This window comes from Cygnus olor, chromosome 22 (genome assembly GCF_009769625.2).
Source record: "Cygnus olor isolate bCygOlo1 chromosome 22, bCygOlo1.pri.v2, whole genome shotgun sequence".
NCBI lineage: Eukaryota > Metazoa > Chordata > Aves > Anseriformes > Anatidae > Cygnus > Cygnus olor.
Window position 1 is genome coordinate 2,987,772 of NC_049190.1, and position 22,298 is coordinate 3,010,069.

Below are 22,298 nucleotides of genomic sequence, written 5' to 3' on the forward strand. Positions count from 1 at the left end.
TCAGTAATTACATATAAGCTGATTGCATCAATCATCTCCCTGTATGTCCAGCTGAGGCTAGTTTGTAGCTATTTACAAGGTGGTGGCAAGAAGAATAGGAAAATGGAGTTCACCGAGCAAGCCTGTGATTACTTCGCTTAGCTCTGTGCAAAGCCTTCCTTGGCTTGTGTGACTCGACTGCTCTGGTGTGCGCAGGTATTCACGGCCTCTCCAGGACCCCCTCATCACACATGCATACTGCCCCAATGACAGCACACCTTCCTGATATCTGTTCCAATTTTTCAGGAATGGCCTTGAAATCCCAGTCATTTAACAGGAGGTACCAACAGGAATTAATTAATGGTAGGACTTTAATACCATCACATGTATCCTCAGGACTGTCTGCCACTGTGCGAGTACGCACACGCTCCCAGGCTGTTATAGGATATATCTTCAAATACACGCAAGACAGAAGCCTGATTTTACATTCACCCTCAACTTGGGCCCAGCTCGGCATCAGTTCTTTGCAGTGCCACAGGTTGCCTCTAAAACCTCGGCCACATCACCCGCTGTCTCCAGGGCTTCGTTCCCCAGGGCTACCCCAACGCCCTGCTTACCTTGGGATACTGTAGGTTGCTTTAGAGGGGTCTTTTTCTTATCCATTTGGAACGTACTTCAACATAAAGAGGTTATAGTGTTAGCTGGAACTGCAGGTGTTGGAAATTTGCACCAGCCCTTATGTTTGCCTGCAGTCCTTGTCTGCATGCCATTGTTTTCTTGTTCAGAGCACAGCACCCAGCCAGTCTTGGAGCTGGATGCTGAAATGCTTTGAGGTCCCTTTGGCTCCTGCTCCCCTGTTGAAACCACTACGAAAGAATTATTATGTTGCGATTTTAAAAGGAAATTGAAAATTCCCTCTTTACTGCCTTCTAAATGAACCCTGTAACTTTTTCCCTGTCTGTTAGCAACGCTATTCAATTCTCTCTCTGTCAAAACGTACTGGTGAGGAGCAGGAGTGCAGGCGGTGGCAGGAAGGATTTATTGGCCTGTCTCCTGCGAAGGACCCGACACCCTCCTGCGATCTTGTGTCGTGCAGGGCTGGGTCCAACCCAACTGCCAGACCAAAGAGCAGACTGGGATGTCCACCATTGCCTTCCCAGTTGCTCTGTTATGTCCCTTGTTTGGGGCTTGCCATGGCTCAGCCCAGTTAGTTCTGCACTCAGTGTTGGAGCTGATGAAATTTAATCCTCAGGGCCTTTGCTTTCTTGCTCCTAAAAAGGACTTTGTGAAGCTGCAGGTTAGACCTGGAAATCTCAGCTCATTGCAGTATTCATCTCTGTGCTCGCTGAATTACAGAGCGAGGAAAGCTTTTAGCAGTCTTCTGCCTTTCTCTGCTGTGGACCAGGTTCCTCTTCCACACCTATTTGGAAGTCTCTCTGAAACAGCCTGATTACTCCTGTGAGCAGAACGAGCACAAGACGAACACACCACCTGGATATGATCAATGTAAATTTTCAGCTTACACTAATGCGATACAGGACTCGGGATTAGAAGCAATCATCTGGCTCATCAAATCTCGTCCCTTGCAAATATGCAGTCCCATAATAGATGTGTCCTCAAGCATCCTGAAAATCTCCTCTCTTTGCACAAGTCTTGGAAACATTCCCTTAGGATACGCACACACTAGGATAATACATTTAAAATGAGACCAAAAGCTCCCCAGCTACAGAAACCTGAGGGAAGAAAGCAAAACAGATCAAGGACATCAAAAATGTCCTAAGTTACTGAAATAGCAGGGAATTTGTTAGGCAATAAATGATACTATGAATCCTGCACGTGGGCTGAATGTTGAGGGTTTCCGTCCTTCCCCTGATGCCTTTATTATCAGTCTCTCATAAGAAAATGACGTGGGACTGGCTGGAAAGCGAGCGCGTGGTGGCATTTAGCCATCTGCAGTCAGTAGGGAAGGCAGAAGTGAGTCCCGCAGCCCTGGTCGCGCCTCAGCCTTGATTTTCCCTCTTGTTCTGTTGCTTTTCCCAGACATGAGCACTATTGAGTTCAGTGCAGGAGGATGGGTAATGTGTCCCTGGGTCACTGGCGTAGCAGGCAGCGTGATGCAGGAGCTGGGACAAGCGGAGATCCGCGTGCTGTCAGCACCACACTCGCTGCGGGGCTTGGCTCCGGCAGGGGAAGGCACAGTGGAAAGGGCGGCAGCCGTCTGCGTCTCTCCAGTCTCAAGCTTAACAGCCTGATTAAAATATTAAGAAAGCAAGTGTCGTCGAAGTGAAATATTGCGCCCTTGCCAGCAGAAATCCCTGCGTGGCTCGCAGTGCTGGCTGACAGGCTCCTTCAGGGGTCGCAGTGCCCACCTCCACGGGGAAGTCGCCAGCCAGGGCACCAAATGGGTGCAGTCAGCTCCTGTGCCATGCTGAGAGCTGCTCAGTGCCTGCAGAGATGGGAGAGGGCTCTGGCCCTTCCCATGCTGCTGCCAAAGGTGCGCAGGGCTTGTGCTCGAGGCTGGAGAGGAGGCTCGGGTGCAGAGCAGGACAGCACAGCGCTCCGCTGCTACCAGCTCTCTGTTCCTTGTCATCCTAAGGGATGGGCTTAGGACCCAGATCCCCTTCTCCCCCTCTCAGCCTTTACAGACACATGTGAAATCAGCGTTTTCTTAATTATCCACATGTGCTTTGCTTTTGTCACAAGGAATGCTTCCTTGTGTTAAAGCCGGAGTAGTCCCCAGAGCACACTCCCAGCTCAGAAGAGGTAGGGATTCAAAATGAATTAATAAATAAAGGATGTGAATACAGAGTTTGGGGCTTATTTATACCTCAGTACCATTGGAGGTGATGTTATTACTATAATGGGATTGCGTTTGTAAGTCAGATAGATACCACTTGTGTAGCGCTTTTGCCTAGGAGCTTCAGGTAGAGCTCAGTCCCTCTGGTGCTGACGGAGGCGTAACGTCTCCTAGAAAGATGGTCTTCTCAAACTGTTTAAATTAAACATGTCAGGAGATGGAGTGAGCACAGACAGAAAGGAGGCAAGGAGCAGGGGTGCTTTGTCACGACAGGCTTTGGATGCAGCCTCCGGGTAAAGCTGCTCGCTGGTTTCTTCACCAGGGTGCTTTCAGGAGGCCTCCAGTGTGCGCGAGAGTGCACTGGAGAGCCCTGCAAGGCCTCCAGAGGCCTCTAGATTCCAGGAAGAGTCCTTATTTTGCCTCTAGGGTTCAAGAGGAGGCTCATAGGGCACCCTAGAGTGCCCTGGGAGGCCTCTAGGGCATCCTAGAGGAAACTGGGGGTCACTGGGAGGCTTTCTGAGGGGGCTAAAGGGCACCGGGGGGCCCTGGTAGACCTGCGGAGGGCCTAGAGTGCAGCGGAGGACCACAGGATCAGAAGGCCCTTGCACACCTTGCCCATGTCCCAGCTCCACGCAAGGTTTTGTTATCGTGTTTATGAGCAGCCAGTGCAGGCAAGGCATTTGCATATAAATAACCTGCCGGCACAGCACGGCACCATGAGGCACCTGGTAGCTGTCTCTTATCACTCTCGAAGCACGGCACAAGCAGGCCATGGGCAGCTCGGCAGCACCACTGGCTCACCCCAGCAGTGGCCCTGACCCCACAGACAGGAGAATCTGGGGGCCTGGGGGCTGCTGGCTGTGGGACAAAGGCAGTGTCCCCCTCAGCGGAGGCAGGCAGGGAGGGAAGGAGAAACACAGGAGGGTCTGGGGTGAGCAGGGAGGAGGACGGAGCAGGACATGAGTCTGGTCCTGGAGAGGGACGAACAGAATTTGGGAGAGGCAGGAAGCAGCAGGGCTACCAGCTCAGGGGGTGCCAGTGCTGGAACAAGCTGGGGAGGAAGCAAAGGGGAGCTGAAACGCGTTTGTAAGGCACATGAGGCTTTCTTCAGACACACACACACCCCTTGCTTGTAAGGATAACACAACAGAAACAATTAATATAATGTCAGCCAGGGGCTGGAGTGCAAGTCCCAGCAAGAATAAATAAAACCCAGGCTAATCTGGCTCAAGGTTCAAACACATTCCTGCCCAGATTTAACACATGTGCACACAAAAATCTGTGACAAAAACACAGGCATTACGAGAGCATATGAGGATCTGGGAGAAGCAAATATCTCATCACCTGCAGACACTACTGAACAGGAGAGAGGGCTGCAGCACTACGAGAGCAGGCGGCTCAGCACCGTGTTTGGTCCCAAGCAAAACTCGGGGTGCATTGGGCAAGGAGGAGCTGAGCTGCAGACCAAAAGTGTCCTTTTTTTCTGTGCTGGTTTGAAATGTAGCCAGGTGGCATTGCTAGGTGATTAGCGCAGACAGCTCTGTGCCAGAGGCATCTCCACTTGCAGAGCTGACCCTTGCCATTGAGGTCTCTGATGCTGGCTAAGGGGTAAGCCCAGTTCTCCCATTCACCTGAGCAGCTCTCACTGTTTCTGAATAGTTTGAGTCCGGCCCTTCTTAACTGGCCTTGGTCTCCTGTCTGTGCTGTAGCCTTCATCCTCTGAGACTTTAGGAGGTGAAGGCACTTGGCCAGGCGTGCACAAGCCTGGTATCTTCTGGAAGAGCAGCCAGGCTTTCTCAGCCCACCAAAAAGGGGTGAAAGTCAAAGGATGTGAGATCTAGAGAAAGTGAACATGTTAACTAACCTTCCAGGTTTTGTTCTCGAGCATTTCTTGCTGCTATCCAGATGGGACCCGCTCCAAGTGGATGCTCGTATAACTCCCGAGGGGCATTAGCAACTCTAGATCCGCATTTCAATCTTCACTCAATTTCTCTTTTCTTGTATAGCCTCTGGGGACCGTCTCAGAGCTTTTAGAAGAATAATAATGAGAGATTTAAAAACATGGAGAAAAAGACCGAAGGGACCGGTGTGTGGGGTAGGAGATGCTGACCCCAAGAGGAGAACTTGAACCGAAAGTTTCTCAGCAGTGCGGCTGTGAGCAGGGTGCCTGGTGGCTGCTGTCAGAGCCGTGCTCAGGCTGAGGGAATCTGCAAGCATGGCTGTATTGGAGACAAATCCCCCCTTCCAGCTCTGGTGTTCTGAAATACTCCAGAAAGAAAACTCAATGCTCTCAAAAGCAAGCCCCAGGTTTTCCCAAGCTAGGAAGTGACTCACTCCATAAACGCAGTCTCAGAACACGAGTGCAGGACTCAAGTTCTCATCCAGGTACAGCTGTGGGAGCACTAGAAAATCACTTAATTAGGGTTGTGTGGGGAAGTGCTTTCAAGATCTTGGCTAATCGGCTTGTTCTGCATTTGTCAACTTTTCAAGTGCGAAGAAATGCGAGCGCTTGCCATGTAGGAGGGCGGCCTCGGGTCTGTGCTAACCGCTTGCAGCCGCTGCAGGCAGGCTGTCCAGGGACAGCAGCTTGCAAATTCTGCTTGGCCCCACAGCAGGAGGCTCAGCTTGGTGCTCCCCATCGGGGCTGGGCTGTGTGGTAATCAGCTGAGCACTGAGGTATAGGCAGCATGGGCAGAACGTACTTGTTTTTTTGGCAGCAAAGCCATAGCTTCAGGTAATTTCAGCCAGCCAGCAGGGCAGATCCTTTAGCTAGGGTCTCTCCCCAGCACTCAGCCATAATATGAGGCTGGCTGTCTTTGGCAATGCCCAGGAATAATGCTCTATCTACTTCTATTTGCATAGTACAGGGAAAACTGGATAGAGAATGACAGAAGAACAAAACAAATCCCAAAATAAGCTCTTGTCCTTGCCTTTGTTCTGTTACTGGATCCCTTTGGCTCTGTTATTTTATGGTGGCTGACATTCTCTCTTGGGCATAATCATATTGATTACATTAATATTATTCTGCAGGATTAGCCGTGTTGTTCTGGTGCTTGGGAAAACAAAAGCAAAAAAGCTCTGCTGGGCCTGGCTAACTGGGTAGAAGGCTCTCATAAATAAAGGGCACACATCTCCTGTGTGTTGGTTTGGCTCCTTCTCCAGGGGGGAGAAGGGAGGTGGTGGAGGTAAAGAGACACTGCACAGGTTGAGGTCTGTGATAGAGCAAGTCAACTTGCTTCCCTGCCATTTGTCTACCTTTGCTCATCTTCCCGTGTGCCTTCCTTCATCTTACTGTGTATAAATTTGAGCACATCCCCCGTCCCCACCCTGGTGCTTCTGTTCCACCAGGGAATTTTCTCATCAGCATTGTAAAATGCCTCATTAGGAAGGAAGCAGTCAGAGCAGGCTTTGCTGAGACAGAACCTAGGGGTGTAAGATGGGTTCTTCTTTTGGTCTCCCTCGGTTTCATCAGGGGTATTTTGCTTGAATTGACCTAGTACCGTCACCTTTCAGGTATGGGGAGATTAATATTGCTGTTTTTTGCCCTGCTCATTGAACTGAATGAACACAAAGCTGTCTGTCTGATCCCCAGCTCACAAGACCCGTAGTAATAAGTACAAACCAGTTTCCTCTTCCCCATTTATCGTCCCTCTTTGTAGATCTGTCAGGCACTGAGCTCGCTTTTCAAACACCCTGTTGCATGAAAGGAGTTGTTCAAATTGCCATATATAGGTTCACGAAAATCTTGATCTGTTTGTCTGGTGGGAGCAGATGTTTCTCTTAGAAAGCTCCAAGTAAAATTTGGTCCATTTTCTCCTTCTGTCTTTCCCCTGCACTGGCCTGATACAGACAGTTTCATCAGATTTCATTTTCCTGATTTTCTTCTTAAAGCTTCAGCTCCAGGAATCATGTGTTTATCCTTAAAATCAAGAAGGAAAACTCTCTAGCTCCCCCCTTCCACTTCCATTAAAAATTCTAAAAGCTATGTAGCCTTAGAGAATAGCCTTACTAAAGACATGAAAAAGAATTGCTGATTTATTTATTATTTATAGATCTCATTATATTTTAACTCCAGGGGGTGGCAAATATAGGATAGACTCCTTTAAACAACTTGTGGGCCCTCCAGTGGTGCTCGTCATGTTTCTGCACCAAGGAAGGTAGCAAAAAGCAGTCCAAGCAGCGATGCTGAGCAAGGACAGGTAGGAAAGGCAATTTTTGTGCAATGTGATACTTATGGGGATGAGACAAGTGACAGTGCAGGCTGGATAGGACAGCTCGGGATGTTGTGTGCTGGGATTTAGCAATCTGGGAGCGCTGGAGCTGGCCCAGCACCATCCAGCATCGTTGCAGAGCTGAACGTTTTAAAGCAGCTTCAGCCCTGCAAGATTTACATCCCTTTTCACGCCTTCTTGCAGCGTCTTTGCACTTCCCTTGCACCAGCTCCCAATTCCCTATGTGACACTAAAGGTGTCTCCCAAAGCTGACAATTAAATGTTGCACCTGAAATGGGTGCTAATGAAGCACGGTGCTGGCCTCTTCATTACAGGTGAGAAGCTGGCATGACTCCAGCAACCAAAAAACCAAACCCGTGAAAGGCAGAAGTGCAGTGCCCAAGGTCTGCAAAGTGCTTTGTCCTTGTGCTTCAAGGAAAGGGTCACCCCAGACAGAGCTCTCCTCCTGCTCCACCACAAGCTGATGGAGCCACTGCTCCACGGAGCCCTCCAGCCATAGTATCAGACAGCTGGGACCTGCTACGGACCTCCAGGGTGTTGATACAGGGTAAAACACCAAAGCAGAGGGAACAGAGCTCCATGGAGAGGGCTGAGACCAAAGCTGCTGCTGTAAAGGTGCAATATTGGCCTACTATAGGACAGGGCTGTGTATACAGTATGATGACCAAGATTTCGCTGCCTCAAGGTCGTCTCCACTTTCAGGAAAACAAGATAACTTTAAAATATGGGAAAATATGTTCCAAAGCTGCCGTGGCTTGCTGCCTCTGCCCACAGCTGTGCCTCAGGGTCAGAGCTGGGGAGGGACAGGACACCTTTCAGTCTGGTTTCACCTCTTCTTTTCTCCCACTGTCCTGTTGAGCAAGCGAGGGCAGAGGAACTCATAAATAAAGCCATGGATTTAGGGCAGAGCTAAAATCTTATTTGAAAGGCTTTGCTCTCGATTTCATTTTTTTGTTCAGTGTATTTTTATTAACAAGTCTATTCAATCAGAACTGCAACTCATTGCCTCCTGTGCCTGGAAGATCTTTTCTCAATGTAATTTGTCAGCTGGATTCCTTCCCGGTCGTGCTCCTGGTTTTTCTCAGCACATTCTGATTCCCCCATTTTTTGCCAAAAGCAGACACTTCCTATTGCTGGGGCACGGGAACATTTCAATCATCATTTTTGTCCCAGACACATCCACATGCACATATATATATACATATACACACACACATCGTTAGTTTTTCCCCTTCTGGCCTCAACTTTTAATTGAGTTTGCCGTGAGTCCCTGACAACATCAGACAAGAAATTACAGTCCTATCATCCACTTTGCAGAAATGGTGAGCCTTGCCTACACGGGTGATTCCCTGCTGCTGCTGCTGTAGCAACGCTGGCAGCAGGAGGATGCACCTGCAGGCTGCATTATCACCCAGCCAGTGGGGTCGGGGGCAGAACGGACCTTCATCTCCTGCTACCCAGAGTCTAGAAATATCAATTTTCTGGCTTTTGATATGTAGAGGGGAGGAGAGTATCCTGGCTTTGTGAGGAGCCCAAATTCTTGTAGAAATTCTGTAGGAGAGAAGTGGAGCTGATCGGAGGAATGGGACTTTTTTAGGAGGAGACATCCAGCCTCAAGAGGGATGGATTGAAACTGAGCTGGTGCTCGGAGCTCCAGGCTAAAGAGGGAACGAGCCAAACAAGGTGACTGCTGCAGTTCTCACTGGGCTACAAGACGGCTGTTAGGAGGAGGGCAGTATAAAACCATGTCAAGAATAGATACCCCAAACCTTGTTAATCTGTACTCAAATCCCTCCATTCCTAGGGCCCTGCAGACATATGGTACTGCTGTCATGCTGCTGATGGCAATTCAAATACAAGCCTGAAGTTATGTACAGGAAACTAGTGCCCCACTTATGTGATTTCCAGCTCCCGACCCTTGAAGCTTTCACTCTTCTCTGTTCTCAGGAGTTTTGTGATGATGGCAGACAGGGGAGTGGTGAAAACCAGCAGTTTTCTACTGATTGCAACTCCATATCAAAACTTTGATTAAACTTTTTCAAAATCCTACTTGTTAGCATAATTTGGGTGGATTTATGCTGTGTCATAGCAATATATCTGATTATTTACGGGAGCTAACGGCCGATTACAATTAACTTTGATGAATGTAAAGCTTTCTGGAAGGAGAAAAATATCCCCTCCCTTTGCTATAATTTATGCTGCAGGTTAGTTTGTGAGTGCAAATAAGTAGAAGTAGGTCATAAACCATCCTGACTTAAGGCATTGGGAGAATCTTTGCATTACCCATCAGGTGGCGTAAACCGGAGAAACTTCAATAGAAGTTGAAGAATTGCCCAGACTTGATGCAATCTGAGGATCTAGTCCCTTATCTTTCATCTGTTCCTTTCTGGTTTTCTGCTGATTAGAGATTTACTAGACATTGAGGCAAGAGGGAAGGGGCTAATTTATGAAGATTTATGTGCACTGGCAATATTTATATAGGTGCTAGTGTGTGCGCACCAAGAGAATGGGAAAAAATTGTATCGTTCTCAGATGTCCATAGCTAGCAGAAACTGTGGTCTCTAGAGAGGCTTTGCCCTGGGAAGCAGTTCTCCATCTAAGCTAAATAAGAAATCAATTTAACCTCAAAAAAAGAGAAATATTGTGCCTGAGCAGCGCAGCCTTGAAATGAGAAAACACCCAGAGAAGTTTGCAGTTGAAATTCTGGGGCGAGCAGGAAGGAAGGTTTGCCTGGAAGCTGGTCAAAGCCCGTGGCCAAACCCTGAGTACCACTCCATCTCCTCGTGTGTGATCTGTGGTGGGAATTCTGTGTCCTGAGCAGCTCTGTGGTCCCGCTGCCTTGTCAGAGAGGAGGCATCACGTCTTGTTTGGCATGAAGGGGGCTGCTCGCTATTGTCTTGGTTCTGCTAATGACCTACGGATAAAAATCTTGCATGGAGCATTTCATCAGCCGTAGTAAACGTTCTTTCTTTATTAATTCTGTTTGGGATCAATAATTAATGCCGCTGTCTCCTTTACAATTCCCCTCAGTGTGAGAGGAGCATGGAGGGAGGATTGTATTTCATAGCTTTACTGTCGGAAGACCTTTGTTTTCCTTGAAGACCTCTGCAGTCCCAAAGCACGTAAAGGTTCTCATACTATCGAAGTCCTTTCCTTGTTTAGGGTCAGCAAGATCCCCATTTAAGTAGGCTGGCAAGGTATATAATTGAGCATATAATTCCCATCCGAGAGAAAATGCAGCAAATGCACTGAGCAAAGGTCTCGCCATCCCTCCCTGGTCTGCTACAGCATAATAGAAAGACTTGTTGTGCAGAAAGTCAGCTTTGCATTGGTAGCACAAGCAGCAACAGAGAGGATTTCTCTGCCAACAGCCGTCTCCCCACTGCTTAGCACTTTCTGACCAAACCTTCGGAGTCTTTTTGCAGCGATCACCAAATTCCAGGTTTGGACTGTGCAGCCTGAAAGCTCCGTGCCACCGGTGATTACGAGGTTGTCATTCCTCTGTGACATCCTGCTGCTAACAAAGCAGAGCAGGTCTGCTGCCAGCCTGCAGGTGCAAAGAAAGGCTTTGTGGTCTCTTGTCAGCCCCTTGAGCCATGCACATCCCTGAAGCATCTTTTCCATAAAGATCAGTGTGATTTTGATTCTGTATTTTAGAAAACAAATAGGTCAGGATGGGGGAGACATAATTTCTTTAGCCACTAGCTAATTTCTTTCGCCTGTTAGCTCCCCTCAGGTCAGTCTGTGGCACATCAGGGTTCCTTCTCAGCTGCCTTTCTGACTAATGCTTTCACCACCAGGAGAGAAATCCTAAGCTTATAGGCTTATTTCTCTTGCAGACAAAATGCCAGGATGGGTTCTTTGTGCCGGCAGCGCAGCCCTGTCTCAGCCACACTAGTGGCTGTTGACCCTGCTGCGGGTAAAAGGAGGGTTTCAAACAAGTTGGCAGGGTATCAGACAAAGGCTCGGTTAATACCACACAGCTCAATGGCCCCTTTCATGCAAGAATAGCAAATGGATTTTGCACACACTGTTCGAGCAAGCTTGCTTCTATCCCTCAGATATAGATGCTGTCATCCTTTCACATGGCAGGGAAGCAGGCGCTGAGTTAGAATAAAATTTTCTCAGTTCTTGTCTTTTCAGATCATTCCATTTTGGTGCTGTCTTCTCATGTAGAAAATACAAGAAAATTGTGAACTTCTCCATTCTTTATTTTTATTTACTGTGTTAAGGGAAAGGGGTATGCTGGGACTTTCTCAAAGCTGATTTTAGACTGCATCTTCTGCTTTCTTGCAAAATGTGTAAGCAGCACAGTTCTGGAAAATGAAAAAAAAAATGGAATGCTTTGGATCAGAAAGCTACTTTTGCTGAAAGTTTGAAGGAGAATGGGCAGAGCTGGTTAATATAGCTGTCTCCTACAGCACAGCCTAACTACTGATGGTGCGTCTTCACAGGTAGCACAGACGGTGCTGCAGTACAGAACCCCTAAGCCCCAGTTCTTTAAGCAGGGTTTTGTTAATCTGCCAGAGAGGATAGAAACCGGCTTCCTCCCTTTCCTTTCCCCTCTGCACTTGATGAAAACAAGCCATCCAACTTGGAAGAGCTTTGCTGAGCGCTGGTGTCACTTGGTGTGGTCCTTGCAGCTCAACCTGCTGCTGGGCTGGGGACTCTCTGATTTACGGCCACATCCCCGCTAACACGCCTGCAGCTCTAAGGGTTGGCCAACACCCAGCTCACAAATCCAGCTGAGAAGCTGTCATGCCAAATGCCTTGCATCGATTACTGAACTGATGTCTCCGTGGCTGCAGCTCAGTGACTGTTCCTCCCGAGCATGTCTTGGCTTCTCTGTGAGCCCATCATTTATCTGCGCCGCGAGGCGACAGACACATTTGCTCCAGTTTTGCTTCAAGGTTGCTTCCTTCGTGTTGCACAGATGTAGGAGACAGCTCATGTACGAACCGATCCTCTTCCCTTTGGCTTTGTCTTGCACATGGAGACAGCAGCTCACTGGAGCTCTCAGCTCATGGATAACCCAGGTCCCTGCACAGCCTGCTGGAAATTCCTCCTGCCTCTGCTCTCCTTGTCATTTGTCACTGAGGTTTCCTTTCACATCTACGGGCTTTGCCAATGGTCTTTTTCTTCTGGTACCTAGTCACTTCTCTTTGGATTGTAGTCCAGTTGTCTAGTTCCTGGCTCACGTTAAAGATCTTCCAGGAGATCTATAAATTCAATGAGACAATCAGTCTTTGCCCCATGTTGGAGCCAGGCACAGGGGCCCCGTAGTATCAATTGCATTAGCATTGCCTTGGCCATCCTCAGCATTTGCAAGCAGGCTCCTTCCTGCTTCAGTATTCATTCCTCTTTGTTTTCACCTCCTCCTTCACCGAAGGGGTAGATGGGATTACACTGTAGCCCTCCAGATATTCACAGGCCCAAACCATGAAAACAATAGAGCTATCTGCCAGCGTAAGTGAATATGGGACTCGGAGTCTAATTAGATAGGGAGACTGGGAGCAAATATGTAAATACCAAGATGAGTATTGTAAAAAATATTTTTAGATATTTGTACTGCAGGAATTCTTGATTTGCTGCTGGGACTGTGAGGTTTATCTCTGCGGTCTCTTAGGAAAGAAAAAAATTACATGCAAAGCCAACCAGTGTTTGTCTGGTTTTGTTTTTCAAATATTGTGCTGCAAATAGGGAGGGCAGGTAAGCATCACTTGAGGAATATGAGGGAAAGGAAAAAGAAGGTCTCAGAGATGCTCAGCAGTCTGATCTCTCTGAACACTGTGCACGTGGACATAGACACGTTGTGACTATATAATATGGGAAAGATGTATAATTCAAATAGATCCAACAAGGGTGCTCTTCCCCCTGCCATCCCCATATCTGCAGAAACCTAAGCAATGAGAGAGATTTTTATTTTTAAAGTTAGAACTAGAAAGGCCTGGCTTGGAAGAACAACTTAACAGTACTGCTTAACATAATGGGGCAAGGAATAATAGATTAAGGTGTATGTGTCCATTTGGGGTCCCTAAGGACCTTGTCTGGGACCTTGCATGGCCAGATGCAGGAACATGCTCAGAATGCCATAGAAATACACAGATTTTCTGGTGGAGACATAACACCTGGCAAGTGGGCCCAGGACATAGCTGATCTGCTCAGACTGGGGCTAGCAGAGGGCAGTGGTTCTCTCCCAGTTGGCCCTTCCATATTTCTGCCTGCCATCCCGATCTCCCTTTAGCTGCTAGGTCTCGAGTCATAAGCCAAAGCAGGCATCAGATGGAGGGTGCTGCCCAAAATCCGATGGAGGCTTTCCAGGCCAGGGACCGATCTTACAGGCACTGTGCCAGCACCTCTTCCAATGTTGATGTCTGACATTTCCCTTGGAAAAGTTTGTGCTCAGGGTAAACGCAACAGAGAGGACCTCATTAGGAGATGGCACGCATGAGGAGGAAGAAGTTGTGGGAGGAAAGAGTATGTGGGAAGGAGTGAAATATAAGGCATGGAAACGAGGGGATGTGGAGAGTAAGCACGCGATGGCAAAGGGCAGCGTGGTGAAACCTCTGGTGCTGACTTGTGCTGCAGAGCCGGAGCGTGCAGAGCTGCAGCTCCTCAGCCCAGCTGGGGATCTGGCCATCATGTCGAGTTTACAGGGGACTTGGGGCTTTAAAAGCTGCTGGAGCACCAGCCTCAGGCAGGAATTTGTGTTCTGTGGCAGGTAACAGAGTTTGTAACATGCTGATGGGCAGAAATGAGGGGAACTGGTCGTACTGGTAATGCAATTGCCATTTGAGATCGCCCAAACAACCTGTGAAAAAGAAGTTGCCTAGAGGAAAGTCTGGCCTTTGAGTAAAAGCTGAAGGAAATTACTGTGGTACCTCAGGGGAGACTCTAAAGAACTGATTTAAGATGGGGTCAGAATAGTTCTTAGTACAAATTGCCCTGTGTAATTTCGTGTCTGCCAAGTGCCAGCCTATCTCCACCATCTAATCCCTACATCTCCAAGAACCTTTCCTCCCATGATCTCTTTTCATCCTCCTTTCCTGAACTGTTAACCCATCTGCTTTAAATAGAAGGCATCTTTCCCTTCTGCTATGAAAGACAGACTTAGTTATCCTGAAAGAGGAAACACCATTTGCACAAAACGGAGTTTCTACATTGCTTGAGCTCCAGCTCTCCCTCCTCAGCCCACCAGGGACCGAATTCCAGGCAGGAAGATGCTTAAGAGTGGAATTGCATCCCACAAGCAAAATATAAATGTTCTGAATGGAGAAAAAAAAAAAAAAAAAAAAAAAAAAAAAAAAAAAAAAAAAAAAAAAGAAAAAACAAAAACGAGAGAATAACATCTGTTGAGCGGGACACTTGTTTCATTTGCTCCGTGACCATGTTTTTTTTTTTCCTGTGGCATATTTCTCACCAATTAATATTAATAGGAATTTAAAAGGAGATTCCATCCAGAAGCCACAAGCTAGCCTTAATCATGTTGACCAGTATTGTTTTATCAATGTGAGCTTTTCCTCACTGAGCCTAGCCTGATTAACTCCAATGGCATATAGCACTGACAACATTTTACAATACAAGATTTACAAGTTTGGAACAGCAAAGCTGGTTTGTAGCTATCTATTTTTGGGTTCTGTGTTTTTTGAGAACTCTCCCAAAATCTGGTCCATTGCTCCTCCCACCCAACTGCCCAGCACTGCTCTACGACTACGTGGAGCTCTCTCAGAGCTGCTCGGGGGAGAATATTGTTTGTCACTTCTGTTAAGGGGAAGCAGATCTTCCACTATGGCCTCAGCAATGTGCAAAAGTAATTGAAGACTGTCACTGGAACTGTTTGATTTGAAACCAGAATGGTTTGGTATTATCGTAACGAGTTTTTGTCTCTGCTGAGTGTTCCCTCTAAGTGCATAGGAATCATCAGGAAACACTTGGAAGGAGCTCGTATTTGAGTTCAAGCAGAGTTCGTGGCCTGTCCTGGAGTCGTAGCCACCAGAAGGGTAGTGTGTCACAGCTTGATAGGACCTTTCCTTGGTCACCTTGAGGTCTCTGTGTTCTCGGGGACAGGAGGTTCAGCCTTTGCTTGCCAGGAGCAGTCACAAGAGGTGAGCCAGGCAATTCCTTCTTCGAGGACTGCTGCTCCTGTTTCTAGTGAGCAACAGGTGAATGGAGCCAGCCCACACGGAGCCTTGCTCACTGCTTTGGTGGTACAGACCCCTTCCTGTGGCTCCGATGAACCACAGGCTCAGGGGGTAGCTCACTCTGGCATTAACGGGTTGGCTGCAGAGCCATAAGAACCTGTGGTGCGGTGCCTTTTCCCTTTGTAGGAGCCCTGCCCATTACCCCCAGTTTGCGAGTTCATCTCTCAGCCCTTGGAAGTTGTCACCCCAGCTACTCCAGGACCTGGCATTGCTCTCTCCAGCCCACTGCTCCTACAAGAGCTGGATGCCAGGGTTTCACCTCCAAGCTCTGCTCATCCAGAACCAGCTCCTGCCCGGGCTGGGGGTCAGGACTGCGGCTTCTCCTTCCTGCCATAGCTGCAGCGAGGGGAAAGGCAGGATGGAGCGGGAGCCACAAAGACGTTTTGCCATTAAGTGGTGTAATTTAGTCTCTGCTCGATGTTTTGATTTTGCCCAGCTGTGTCTGTGTGCATTTAGATTAATCCTGTTAGCTGGCAGGAGCGGGGCTGCCTGCTGTTTATCAAGAGTGCTTGTGTGATTTCTATTTGATATGCAGTTGTCTTGGAGAGGAACTCGGCAGCCTCGCTGCTCGCTGGAGCTGGGCTCTGTCGGGCAGAGCTGTCTGGGAGTCCAGCAGCAGAGCTGCTGTCTTCCTTGGCGCTGAAACGGGAGGGAAAAGGGACATTCCCTCGGTCACCTAGAGGCATGGATGTGTGGCCATGGTGTTTTGTCAGAGCAGAAACTGGCCAGTTGGTCTGCAGCAGTTTGTGCTTCTGGGGCTGGCACCGGGGCTTCTCTGCGTCGTGCTTCAGTCGCTTGCCACGAGCAGGGAGAAGTGGCAGGAGTGTCTGAGGAGCCAGACTCTCCCTGTGCCAGGGAAAGTATGGACTTCTTGCTGAAATTAATTGCTTCTTTAACAAATTACCGCTCATTAGCCAAGCTACTGTGACGCTGTGCGTGCTCTTAGCCTGTCTTATCTGCAAAATGAGAAGATATTACCTTTAAAAAACCCCTAACGATTAGCATAACGGAGCTGGCTTGCCATAACTCTGTCAGCATACGATAAAAAGTGATGCCCTGTGTTCCTAATGACCATACCGATAAAACATAATAATATAGCACATGGCTTTGAAGTCCCGAGTGGCTGGTTTAGCATGGAATATCTTGGCGAGTCTTACTGCAAACTGAAGAGTTCGGTAGGAGGTGGGTGCCCAGCATTGCTGTCCTGGGTTGGAGAGATGAGCTCCGCATTTTTAGTTGTACAGAAGGAGGTTTGTGACCTCATTCATGCACTTCATTCATCTAAGTCAGTCCTCTGTCCTAGACCTTTTTTTTTTTAAATCCTATGTAATATTTCAGTGGAACTTACTGTCGTTAGGTGTGATGGAAGTGGAGCATCTAGAGAGGTTCAAATGGGGATTAATCATTTCTCTGAGTAATGAAAACACGGAGTTATTACGTTAGTTATGAAGGACAAAAGTCCCTTATGCCTACTGAACACGAGAGTAGGCTGGGATGAGATTTTTCTTCTTGATTATTTCCCTATGTTTCCCACACAGCTGTTCTTTCAGCAGAATCTAATGGATTTGGGAATATTCAGTCATTACATCTCCCTGAAATTATTTTTCTTTTAAGTATATCGAATAATAAAAGCTTCAACAGGGAAAAATTTCCTTTTCTTATATTATTTTTTTCTTCTTCAGAAAATGCATTATTCTGTTTAAGTTCCTCTAGTTCTCTGATCGTGTCTATTATTCCATCTTTCCATCATCTCCCAAGCATTGCACTCAAAATATTAACCTTATTATCCGTATTCTGTGTATCAATAGTTGTCCTGTTTGCCATGGTGAACTTATACAGCAATTCAAATGGCATGTGGCAGGTGTCCAGCTGCCCCTGCACCAAAAACTGCTTTTGCCAACCCGCTCATCTTCATCAAGAGCTGACATCTGAACTTGTGGGATTCTTGTCCCCAGAAACCTGCAGGTGGAGGGCATCCCTCCATCAGTCATGTCCAGTGATGCCCATGGTCTCTGTAGATGGGAGGTGGTGTCATGCCCTAACTGTGTGTTCCCTGCACCCATAATCTGCCAAGTGGCTTCCAAAGGTGCTAAGATGTCAGCACAGCAGTTGTTCTTGGAGAAATGTTTTTACAAGACTAGCTCTTTGCCGCCACACAGTCCTGAGCTAAGGGACAAGTGGATTCAAAATGGGATTAGGTATGTTTGAGGAACACAATCCCCTCCCGACAGAGATTATGCCTCGAGTCTCTGCCTTGCTACAAACTCCTTTTTTGACCTTAAGCAAATCTCACCTCTCTGTGGTTTTGTTCCCTGTGGTCTTGGAACTGGGGATTCACATTTGCCATAAGTGCTGGGAAAATAAATGCGCCAGGGATCCTGATGCTCAGCTGTTACACTAACAGGGAGCCACATCAGCTATGTCATTAGCAGGATTTAAAAATACTAATAGGGGTATTCATTAAGGTCATAAGCAAAGTACGAACTGATAGGGTCAGGAAGAAACAGCTCTCCCTAAACACAGCTTATCCCACATCTGTCTACCAGCATCCTCCACTGAAGCATCTGGTACTGTCAGATGGGCTACTGAGCCAGATGCATTTGCTCTGCAATTCACTCTAACGCTGTCTTTGTTCTTGCATCTCCTGACTGATTGCTCACTAAAAGTTTGCATTTTCCATTTGCTGTGTGTCAGTGGGGATTGATTACGACAAAGCAGAATCTATACCCTACTCACATGGAAGCCTGGTACATACAACAGTCTTGATTGGGATTGAGGCTTTTTATTTTTTTTCTAATAAATTGGAAATCATAATTGAATATTTCTGGCTGATGTTTAGACTTCGGTGATTTAGCCAAAATGGAGTATGATGAATGAGAGACAGGAAGAATTGCAGAAAATGTGTTTCTTTTTTTCCTGGAAACACATGATGGTACAGGAAGGTCAATGATAGAAATCTGCTTCGTAAGCCTCTGTCTGCATTAAATGTGTGTCTCAGGTCCCTCTTGCCTGTTCTCCTCCCCAGTAGGTAATCAGGAGAAGCCCAGCTGTGTGTGCTTGTTAGTCCAGCCAGGTGTCCACTGTCATTGCCATCAGATGTCCAGGAAATGAGCTGCATGGAGCACTTCTCTGTGTCTCTGCTCAGCCCCCAGCACCCACAGACCCAAGCACAACACCTGCAGCTGAAGCATCCTGGCTGCTCACTGCAGCTTTGGTAACCGTTTGGGACACGGAGCTGGATGCCCTCAGTGATAATCCCTGGCCCAGGCAGAGCCAAAACTTGACAGATGAGAGCCACAGCCAAACAGGGAGAGCTCAGCGTGCTGCTCTTGCTGGCGTCTGGGGAGGTGCAGCAGGAGCAGGTCTGATAAAGCAGAGCCAGGCTGGGCGGGCTGTGGCCCCGCTGTCCCCGCCACCAGCTCCACGCAGGTCCTGATGTGCCTTCAGCACTCACAGCGGCAGCAGCCTGCCGAGTATCTTGCCAGGAACAGCTGACTGGCGTATTTTAATTAGCGGGAGAGTAAACTACATCGGAGTCCGAGAGGCTGACTTTTTCACAACGGCTTGGGGAAAATGGAAAGACTAGCATTTTCAATTTAAGGTTTAGTTAGATAATGCCTGTTGGTGCCAGTAGATTACAGAGTGGATATTAAATCCTCCAGGATTTGCAATGGGAAAGTACTCACAGAATCCGTAAGTAGGCAGGAGAGCATGGCTATGGAGCTATCGTCCCCTGGAGGTCCCGGGCGGGAAGAGAAAATGCGAAGTAAATCTTTTCTTTGAAGGAGGCTCTGTGTAAAGAGCACACATATGCAGGCTGTGGCCTTTAAAGGTTTCCCTGTTAAGAAGCTTTCTTGCTTCTGACAGCAGCCAAATGGCGTGTGAAAAGGTAATGGGGTCTGTCAAACTGCTGGAGCAGGGAAATGCGAGGCAGGGCTCCTGGTGCTAATGCGCTCGCTGAGGAGTTCGAGGCAGGTTTCTTTCAGGGGTCCCCCAAAAGGACCTTCTCAGCATGTCCCTGTGGAACCAGGACAGCTGTCCTGTGGCACTTGAGTTCCCAAAGCAGATCACAGCAGCTCTGGCTCTTGGCTATTTCGTAGCATCAGTGCAAGCTGCTGCTGATGGGGGTTGGTGAGCAGGAGGCAACAAAGCAGACTTGCTTGTTGGTGACCTGGGATCTCTTGGCCAGTTCAGCCCACTCCAACCTTAGCAGGACCCTGGGGGGACCTAAGACACATCAAGTTCTTGCTAGAGCTCACCAAGGTTCCCATAGGAAGATGTCCAGCACTGTGGTCTAGGGGAGACTGGCTAACGCAGTCACAAAGCCCCTGGTAACAGCCCTCACCTGAGTCAAAATCCACTCCAATACGAAGTTTGCCGGGACCTGCTCTGTCTCCTGCCTTAAACATATCCAAGAGCACTGAGGGCAGCATCCGCAGTGCAGGGAAGCTGCTCCTCTTGGTCTGTGCCCGTGTCCTGATGAGGAAAATGCTGGCCATCCTTGCCTACCTTCTCAGGGAGAAAGCGTTGAAAACTCATTGCAAAACAGTGACGATCCTGTAATGACAAGAGCTAGAAAAGGGGAAGAGTTTATCCCTCATTACTGTAACATGCAGGTAGTTTGGCAGTGCATGGTGACTGTTCTGGGACTAGGTACATGAACTGTATAATACTGCCAGTTTAAATGCACTAAAATGCACAAATTAATCACTACAACCATCCAGGCATGTTTTATCTGGTTTGCATGTTTACTTGCAGGTTAAGGGTAAATATTAACCTGCAAGGCTTTTCCTAGGAACAACTCTTTCAATTTAGAGCAATTGTTGCAACAATTCTTTCAACTGATTTAACTGAAGGAGGGACACAGAAAAGAGTGTTTGGATAGAAAGAATACGAGTGTTCTTCACCAGACTCTGCTGAGAACCTAGGAAAAATATTTGAGGTTGCAGTGTGCTATTTGTATCAGAAGCAGAGCACGTAATGGCACGGACCCCAGAGTCCAACTGCCATTGCCAGTGTCCATGAGCCATAAAGGACAGCTCGTGGGGAGTTAGGATGGAAAAGGTTTTTGTTGTGACGTGTTCAGGTAGCAGAATTGTAGGTTATACTGTATCTGTAGGTGATAAATAGTTCCTATGAGTTCCCAGCCCCAGTCCCACGTGTGACATATCCCCGTACTTAACTTGGCACGTAGTAAGGGATGTCTTGAAGGTAGCTCTAGACTAGCTCCCTAGACTAGGAAATACTCAGAGCTGAGTTTGGGGTTGATTGAGAGCCTTCAACTGGTGCCAGTCCCCTTTGGCTCCTGCGTGGTCTGGAGGAAATGCTCTAGTGATGTCCGCAGGTCCATAGCCCCAACATTTTGCAAACACTTTATCTAAAGATCAGATCCCTGGCAATAAAAATTCCAAAACTGTCATAGGCTTTGGTTTGAACATCCCAATAGTTTTATTAAGAATGTGTCCCTATCTTTTATGCTTGCTAATTTGCAAATTCAAACACTTTATTTCTGTGTTATCTTTGTGCAAAAGACTGGCAAATTTATGCCACAAAAATATTGCAAAAACATAAAGGTTCACAAGCAATTAGATTTTATTATTCCTGTTTATGCTCCTGAAGAATTGTTCATTTTAAAAACTTTATAGTCAATATGTATGAAGATAAAACAATGGTCTGCCTTGCTCTGGTGGCAGAAGTCAAGTGATTAAGTGAGCTGAATGAATTATTATAGAAGATCAGCTTTGGGAGCTACTTGCTTTGATGCTTGGCTGACTTATCACAGCCAATATCCACCCAGGGAGAGGCTCTGTCCCCACGTTATTTACCTTTCCCTCGCACTAGCTCGGATCATGCATCATTCTAGTTCAGAAGCACAGAATTGCATATGTGCTAGCAAAATTCAGCACAAAGTTGCTGTTACCAGTGAGAGACCGTTTCAGTCTGTTCTCCAGACAGCCATCAAGCCTCGTTTGCAGGCTGTGCGCTGTGGGTCATGATGGAAGCAAGGCTATGGATGCTATTCCGAAGGGTGCTGGCTGCCTTGAAATCATCCTTTCCCGAGCACATGGCCCCCAAGCAGCCTGCATGGGCTTGGAACAAGGGGGCAGCATTTCAAAAGGGGGCAGTGAACAGGGGAGCAAGTTTTTTTGGATTTTAGAGCCTCCGACATCTCCTCTGGGTGTGAGGGCAGATCTGGCAGGTAAGGGGATTTGCAAATAGAGCCTGTGGGGAGAAAAAGCCAAGGAACTGGACCCAGAAGCCTGAATTTTCAGGAAACCACAAAATTGCTGGGGGTAAAAGAGGGAGAAGACCTCGATTTTTCTCATGCTGGCTGATCTGGGGATCTCCTAGGGATGGCGAGCTGACGGCTGGCCCTGGGTCCAAGCTGAGGACGGTCTGAGCAGAGGGAGCCCTGAGCTCAGCCCGTGCTTCCAGGCTGTGAAACTCTTCCTGATGCCTCCAGGGCTTCCCTGCCCGTCCTCCCCCTGCTTAGGGTTCATTGCCACGAGGTTTATTGCTGCAGCCCCGCTGCCAGTCCTGCGGGCTGCCTCCGGTACGTTCCTCAGCATCATGGAGTCCAGGAGTGCAGAGCGTGCTCGAAACTCGCTCTTCTCATGCTTAAGTGGTGGAACCGAGATGTTCACAGCAATTTTAGGACAGGAAGAAGATTTCTCTTTGATTGCTTTTTAATCACAGTAATAACAGTAATGGAGGCAGTGAATGGAATTGATGGGAAGGAGCTGAGCTCGGTTCTCTGCTAACTCCCATGTGGGGTAAACAAGGAGGATTTACTGGCTTCTCGAGTGAATCCGCAGTACCCTCGCTGTCCAGGAATGGCTGGCAGCAATATTCAGCTGGTACCCAGCGCCTGGGAGAAGGAATATTCCAGACATCCTCTGGAAGCTGTCTGCCTCAGTGTCTCAGGTAAATGAGCAAACCTTGCCTGCCTCTCTTCTCATCCCCACAGATACTCACGCACACAGTCTGCACCTAGCAGCACACGGGGGATTTATCCTCTCGCTCATAGACAAGAGAAGCCATCACATGGACCAGAAATGGGAGAGGTCGGCAGCTCTCCTTGCAGAGACC